Source organism: Haemaphysalis longicornis, unplaced genomic scaffold, assembly GCF_048455015.1.
Source record: "Haemaphysalis longicornis isolate Haplotype H1 unplaced genomic scaffold, Haemaphysalis longicornis Haplotype H1 scaffold_7, whole genome shotgun sequence".
In the NCBI taxonomy this organism is placed as follows: domain Eukaryota; kingdom Metazoa; phylum Arthropoda; class Arachnida; order Ixodida; family Ixodidae; genus Haemaphysalis; species Haemaphysalis longicornis.
In genome coordinates this window covers 100,343,280-100,350,485 of record NW_027526422.1, presented here as the reverse complement: position 1 = coordinate 100,350,485, position 7,206 = coordinate 100,343,280, and the positions used below count along the sequence as shown (strand labels likewise).

General features: G+C 47.2%; 2 non-coding genes across 2 annotated transcripts; one reads left to right on the top strand and one right to left on the bottom strand.

Moving 5' to 3' along the window:
• Positions 1 to 361: 361 nt before the first annotated feature.
• Trnak-cuu (transfer RNA lysine (anticodon CUU)) lies at positions 362 to 434 on the bottom strand. Its single transcript has one exon. It is a non-coding gene; the product is annotated as a tRNA-Lys (tRNA).
• A 2,585-nt stretch (positions 435 to 3,019) lies between these two features.
• On the top strand, positions 3,020 to 3,091 carry Trnah-gug (transfer RNA histidin (anticodon GUG)). Its single transcript has one exon. It is a non-coding gene; the product is annotated as a tRNA-His (tRNA).
• Positions 3,092 to 7,206: the final 4,115 nt, after the last annotated feature.

Here is a 7,206-nt window from a genome sequence, read left to right as displayed (position 1 = left end):
TTATAATGCCTATCTATGCTTACAATCGGAGATTCTGTCTTGGCATGAAGTGAACCATAATTCAATCGGCATATTAACAATACGCGCTCATGGTACGATTGCGAATGAGGCGGTACAGGATCATATGGGCTGGGCCTTTTTTGAAGCATTAGAGACGTATAAAGTAAGGTAGATTTGGAGGGGAGCTATTAAAGAAACTTCAAAGAAGGAAAACGAAAATTAGGGCTTTTAGCGATTTAGTACTCTGCTGCGCGCCGATTCAATGAATCTGCAAAAAACCGACATATCAACTGCTTGGCTCACACCTTGCGAGTGGCGAAACGGTTTAACAGCCACACGCAGAAAAAAAAAAAAAAAACAGCGCCCAACGTGGGGCTCGAACCCACGACCCTGAGATTAAGAGTCTCATGCTCTACCGACTGAGCTAGCCGGGCTTTTTTTTTTTTGTATTTATTGCCTGTCTTTGACAATTCACAACAGATTACATCTCAACACTGCAAATATGTACACATACAAGAGGTGCAGTTGCCAGCCACTACAGGGCTGACTTTGTCCATTTAAAATGCCCTCATATTGATTAGTTGCTCTATTTGCGGCAGCCAATCAGGTAGTTCTTGGTGGAACTTAATAACTTCAACAAATCGCCCAATGCTCTCTTTGAAATACTCCCTTGCACATCGCGCATCAACATCACTGTACAACCTTGCTGTACGAGAGCGCCATATACTATGGAGACCCAGTGCCATGACTAAATAGCCGGGCGATGGTTCCACCCAAATGAACGTAACATCACAAGCTTGTCAAGAGGAACATCTAGGGAAATTTGGACATTAAGTGCCCTTCTACATCTGATCTTCATTCTACACAGGGGGGCATTTACGAGGCAGCCATTACACCGTTCTCGGCGCAAGTGTGTCCCGAGAGGCTGATATATAGCGCCCTTCAAAGGTCGGGGCACGCCTGGCGTTCTGCCAGGAATGAGAAGAGCCAAGGAAAAAGCGGGGAAGAAGCCCCGTTAAAGTGCCGTCGTGACAAAACCAACAAATGCGATAAAAATACATTGACAAGACACGGTCGGTAAGTGTGCTGGTGCAGCCCAGCAATCCCAAAACATTGGAAACGCCTTTCTGTAGTTCTACACATTGCCAATAAAAGAACCAGGATAGCAAATAACTCACTGAGAAAAAATAGAAAGGAAAATACGCTAGAAAGCAAACTTCGAAAATGGCTCCGTAATTACTTCCTTACTCGGTGAATTATGAGGAATTACGTCCCCGCAGCGATTCAATAGCCGACCCTCATTAGCATTGCGCATGGTACTGCCTCGCTTTGCGCCCGACGAGGATGAGACATCCAGCGGAGACGGGCTTCCGTGTAGACGACGCACGCGCTTACACCACATGAATACAGAGGCCCCATGCGCAATGCGGGCATTTTCATGTTCATCTAATCATTTCATGCTCAAATCAGTTCCTGTTATAATCATCTAATCATTTTAGGCCCATCTAATCTTCTCATCATCAACTCATACCCCCGCATCTATGCCCTGCGGCAAACTGGCGACTCTAAAAAGTACTTTGCACAGGAACCAAAATACAAAGTATATAACCAAGGCAATGAATGTGGACCGAGCAGAAATTCTGTATCGACTATACTTGCGGTTACGATTCATGAAACAATAATGAGCGTGAAGTTTAAGTGTTCGCGTAATTGATTAGCTCAGTATGGTTCTGTAAACAGAGCCTCGTACAATGATAGAAATCTCGAAACAAAATTATATCAATAGAGCAGGCTCTACTGACGAATACGGTCAAGGTAGAGTGGTGCTGAACACCAGGTAAAGGACTTGGCCCTCGACAGCAAAGGCTATTTGCTCTGTGTTTCTGTCTCAGAGAGAGGAAACCAACGTTAACGAGACGGCCGCGCGACGTTGGCCTAGCAAAGGCGTCTAGCTTGCTGCGTCAGATTTACTCCAGATATATATGCAGTAAAGATAGTGAAAAATACAAAAAAAACGGAAATACTAATTGATGGGGGGATGAGGATGATGAAGTGAAATGCTAATAAAACAATCACGATCCCCCTTCTGTGCGACACGCCTGGGTATAGCTTCATCACCATCATCATCATCATCACCAGCCTATCTACGCCCACTGGAGGGCAAAGGCCTCTCCCATTATTCTCCAATTACCCCGGTCCTGTGCCAACTGTGACCAATTTATCCCTGCAAACTTCTTGATCTTATCTGCCCATCACACAAAACGTTAATTAAAGCTCAGACTTGAGTCACCCGATTTAGTATTACGACATATTGTCTTCCAACTTTAGAAGTATCAGGCACAGAAATGTGCCGTGCCGAAAGCGCCAGAGCGAAATTGAGCAATTTTGTAATTGGGAAGGAGGGACGTGTGCTGTCTTAGCGGCCCTTGCGGTATCCAGGGGTCACAGGTTAAAACTTGCAGATGGGACTTCAGCATACCCGGGAGCTCTCTGCAGCCGTATGCGATATATTGCCGTGTGTGTACTTTATGTTTGATGAAAAGTTACTGTTAAACGTTTCCATCGCCTTCCTCTAAGAAGATAGGGCTGCGGACCAATATGGCTGAACCCCTAACATGAGTGCTGCCTAATGAAAGGGGAAGGAGGCGGAGTACAACAAATAGAAGTTGATCACAAAATAAGTAAAATAATAAACGAGTTTTTGTTACCGCGTTTTCTTAGTGGTGGGGACGACGACTGATTTAAAAACTCTTGGGTTTTTTTATTGCACAAAGTTTATCATAGTGAGCATAAAAGAGGGTGGCTTTCTTGGAACTGATCTTATATAGCTACATTATAAAACATAACGCCAAGAAAACATGAACTACCAAAACAATAAGTCTGTGACTGCGGCTGGGCCTCTTCGCGAGTAGACGAGTTCCATCGAAGGGCGTGTTCTGCGGCCCAGTTTCCCTCTAAACCAGTCCCGAGTCATGCGTCATTCCGCCTTTTAAGGCGCTCTGGACCGTCCCCCCGGACAGCCGTGATCGTATAGTGGTTAGTACCTTGCGTTGTGGCCGCAATAACCCAGGTTCGAATCCTGGTCACGGCAAGTTTTTTATTTTTTTTATTTTTTTTTATAGAAACGGCAGTCTTCCTGCTGAAAATATTTGCCTGTCACTCGCTTCAACCGATTACCGCCTGGTCTCTGACGCGGACTAACTCAGTGCATGAGCTCGTGAAAAAATTGTTCGTAAAATTTCTTTTTGAAAGTCGCTGGTGATTTAGTACGGCAACACTACGCAGCAAACTGAACGTTCTCGCAAACACTCCCTCGATAAATCCAACGTTCTCTTGGTTACCCCTCCAGAGCTGTGTCTTCTACGCTCGTAATTCGCAAGACGCATCAACGCGACTGTCAAACTAGGCCTAACGTTCACTGGTCGATCTCAAGTGGGTAATTTGCTCCTGCGGTGGCAGCGCCTGCCCTATTTTCGTCGCACGATGCCCAATGACCGATTCCCCTGCCACTTTGATTTCAGAAGCACATTTTCTTTTTGCGTCTTCATATTTCTGTAAGCGTACAATAAGTCTCAAAATAGCTTTCAACGGGTGTATGTGCCGGAGCCCGCTCAAAGGCAAGACAGAGGCGTCGATCCGGCCCGTGCTTATCAGCATTGACTAAGAAGAGTGTCACCATGTCAGATCGCACTCAGTCTTTTCGGTGTCAGGCCCGTTATTCTTTTCGTGCAATTTATGTTGCAAAATGATTACATTGTCCAATGCGATTTGTTATTATTATATTATTATTATCAAAGAAAAAACACAAAATACGTAACCGGTGTGAAAGACGGATTTCTCAAAACAATATCGCGATACGCAAGGACATGTGGCGCCCCTACTTCGAACCCGTGGACATCTCAATTCGTTTTACGGCCGCTTTGATGCCCCCTTGCACCTGATATTATACCGTTCCCGCTGCGACATAGCGGGAAGGAAGGCCTAGCACTAACCCCAGTCCATCCGGCGCATTGCGAGAAGAGCGCTGAAAGGTCGCGAGGCTTGCTCGCGCTTCCAGAAGGCCCGGCAATTTCGTAGCAAATGCGGCGAAAAGGCGGCCCACGGAGGTTCTACGGCACTGCGGCCCAATCGGTATCCAATAAATGACAGTCGCAAACGAGATAGACCTAAGGGAAGCTTGTAAAGGCGGAGGAGGTGGATGGTGTGCTAAAAAAAGAAGAAAAAAGGACGGCCACCTAAGATGGTCTTTCTAGCGTGAAGAATTAAAAGGGTCAGAGCAGCTGCAATTTTTTTCCCCCTTGAAACGATGAAATAATTGGGCCCTGCATGTACTTGTACTAATGGATTCGCCGAACATGAGCCTCTTAGAGTCTAACTGAGATGTTAGAGCACGCTTAGTATGCGAAAGGTACCGGGACCGATAACCCCACCTCCACGACCTTGTTTTTTTCACTCAAGTCTTTGCTTACTTACCCGCAAACATTTTGTCTGTCCGTTTTTTCCGTCTGTCTGTCCGCCGGTCGGTCCACCTGCCTGTCCTTTTTCGTACATGCGTCTTTCTGTCTGTCACTCGGTTCAACCACTTGGCTCCCGAGCAAAAAATTGACCGCGCATCTGTTTGCATGGCTGCAAGTTTGCTCTGTCGTGGTTCATGCATGTCCACATCACTCAGCGTAAAGGAAACATCAGGCACGTATGAAGCAAAAGATAATTATGCATGATGCCACAAACGGGGACACGTTTGTTGTGTCAAAAATCCGTTGTTACAGTTCGCCCGTCCGCTTGTTTCTTCCTGTGTCTGTGTACCCGTTTTGTTTCCGCAGGTGCATCATGAATCGTTTAAGCCGGCTCGGTGAGATACATAATTATGTGCATAACAGAGAGTACCGATGTGTATTTTATAAATAATGTACAATAAATTGGTTCTTCCGGTAGCAAATGGGCCAAAAAATACAACGCATTTGTGTAAAAGAGGTGCGAAACAAAAAATGAAGGAAGCTCACACTAACGCGCAAGACTTGAAGCTGGCGAAGTTTCACGCAACCTTAAATCACGACGATAATCATAACGGTTTAAGTGAGCGAATGCAGCCTATTTGATTCTTTTTCGCTGCCGCAATGACGTTTACTCCATCAATGGGGCTCTTCGATTTACCATCTCGGGCTCACCGCGGATAGTCCGCGGGTAGCCCGAGGATTCCCCGAAGCCATAGGGATACGTGGGAAAATCGAATGCCGGACTGCTTCTCGGGGAGTCCGCGGTGAGTCCGAGACGCTAAATCGAAGAGCCTCATTGTTGCTATAAGTATGAGTTCCTTCCACTTTTTTGTATGTTATAATCATTACACATCCCCACGGAGGGCGGACGATATATATGACGTGTTTTTCTCATTTCTGGCAAGTGCTGCCACGATTACGGCGAATACTGGATATTTTTTTTTTGTCCAGTCTTGGCCAATCTACATAAGTAGGTATGCTTGGCTTGACGACCTGCGCTGGGGACGCTGGGCGGTGGTCGCAAGGCACGCACACACAAGCGCAAGGCATTTCCTTGGCCATCGCCGCGAGATCCGCGATGCCGCGCGCACGCTCAGTAATGTCTTGGTATTTTTGACTGCGGACACGAAGAATTACGATTTGCTAAAAAGCTTCGCTGTTAAAACAAACACCAAAACAAAAGTTGCCGGCTCCATCTGCTCCGAGAAAGACAGAAACGAAAGTTTCCAACAGGTGGCCCTCGAGCAGTGCGAAGGCGGGAAAATTGAATTGAGCAATCCTCCATTGCATTTGTCATGTGAGGATGAAAAAGGTTTGTGAAGAGCGTGGGGACGTGTAGAGCAAATAGCGTTGCGTGGCCGAGGGGGCAGTTTGCCTTTTTTCTACATTAGCAGCGAAGCAAGCCCATACGCGGTAAATTTAGACCTCAGCAGGCCGGTTAATTTTAGCGCGGCTCACTGCTGCAGGGGCATAGGGGCGTTGTTCCAATATTTGCGCCTAGATTACAGGACGAGACTGGTTCGAGGTTTCCCTGAGTGGGTCTGGTGAACCCTGATGAGACGTAGGGGAAGTGACATTAGCTCCCTTTCCAGGACCTTTGATCCATGGATTCCTGGTTTTACGCCTGCAGGTGGGGCTCCGAGAAAGGGGAGGGCCCTTTCACCGTAAGTTTGGTTCTCAAAACACGCTAACGCCACCGAAAAGTGCCGGTAAATGTTACGCTTGAAGGGGCCATGTACACAGAATACAAGTTTGTCTTATTCGAAAGGTTGAGTGTTTTTCAGTACCCCCAGCGCTTGTCCGGGAGCAAACGATTGTTTGTTCACGAGAAAATTAAATATTGTAAGCCAGAATTTCCATGCTCCCGCTAAATCGTACGTTTCCGTGACGTCGACAATGACGTATCAATTAAGAGCAAGGCATCAAAGGAGTAGTGACACGAAATTTCAAAGCAGAGATAACTATGTAAAATGCTTACTTTTTATCAGGAAATATCTCTGAGCAAGTGTAAATAGTAACCGTTCAATATAACATTTTAAATCCATTTTACTCTTTGCCCGCACGAGAAACCCCAGAGCGGGCCAGCATGACTGCATCTTCCACTCACTCACTAACTTCTCCTTGCCCGAACCTGCCGATATCGGGGCTCCCGTGATGAAGCGGATGCGCTGGCTGCGGTTGGCGTGCGCTGCTGCGCCGTGTGTAGGCGTCATGATTTTCGGACATGCGTCATGCTGCGCCCCGGCGCATGGGGATGGTGAAGACCTCGGCCGGTCTGGGCGCGCGCGTCCAGACCGTGAGTGGTGCGACAAGAGTGGTGACGTCACAGGTGCCCTCCTGTCATTGCGGCTACTGCGCGTTTGTTCTGTCGAAACCGAAACTGATACGAATAAATGACGCTGTAAACGATTGTTTACGCTAATGTGCCTTTCCAATGTACCGCCTAATGTGCCATTCTATGATTACTGGGCTGGCAGGCTCCCATAGCAGCCAAAAAAAACGTAACACGAAAATTCAGCGTCAATACTCCTTCAAAATTAAAGATAGCCTGCTGACCAGGGCTGCTACCATCTAATAGCGTCCTCGATAAACAGGCACCGGTGTTGCCCCCAAAACCGGCGCGGTGCACAGTGCCCCACGACGGTGCGTACCGACACGGAGCGTTGATCGAGGACAAACGGGGCGGTTCTACCCAGGCGCCATCTCTTAA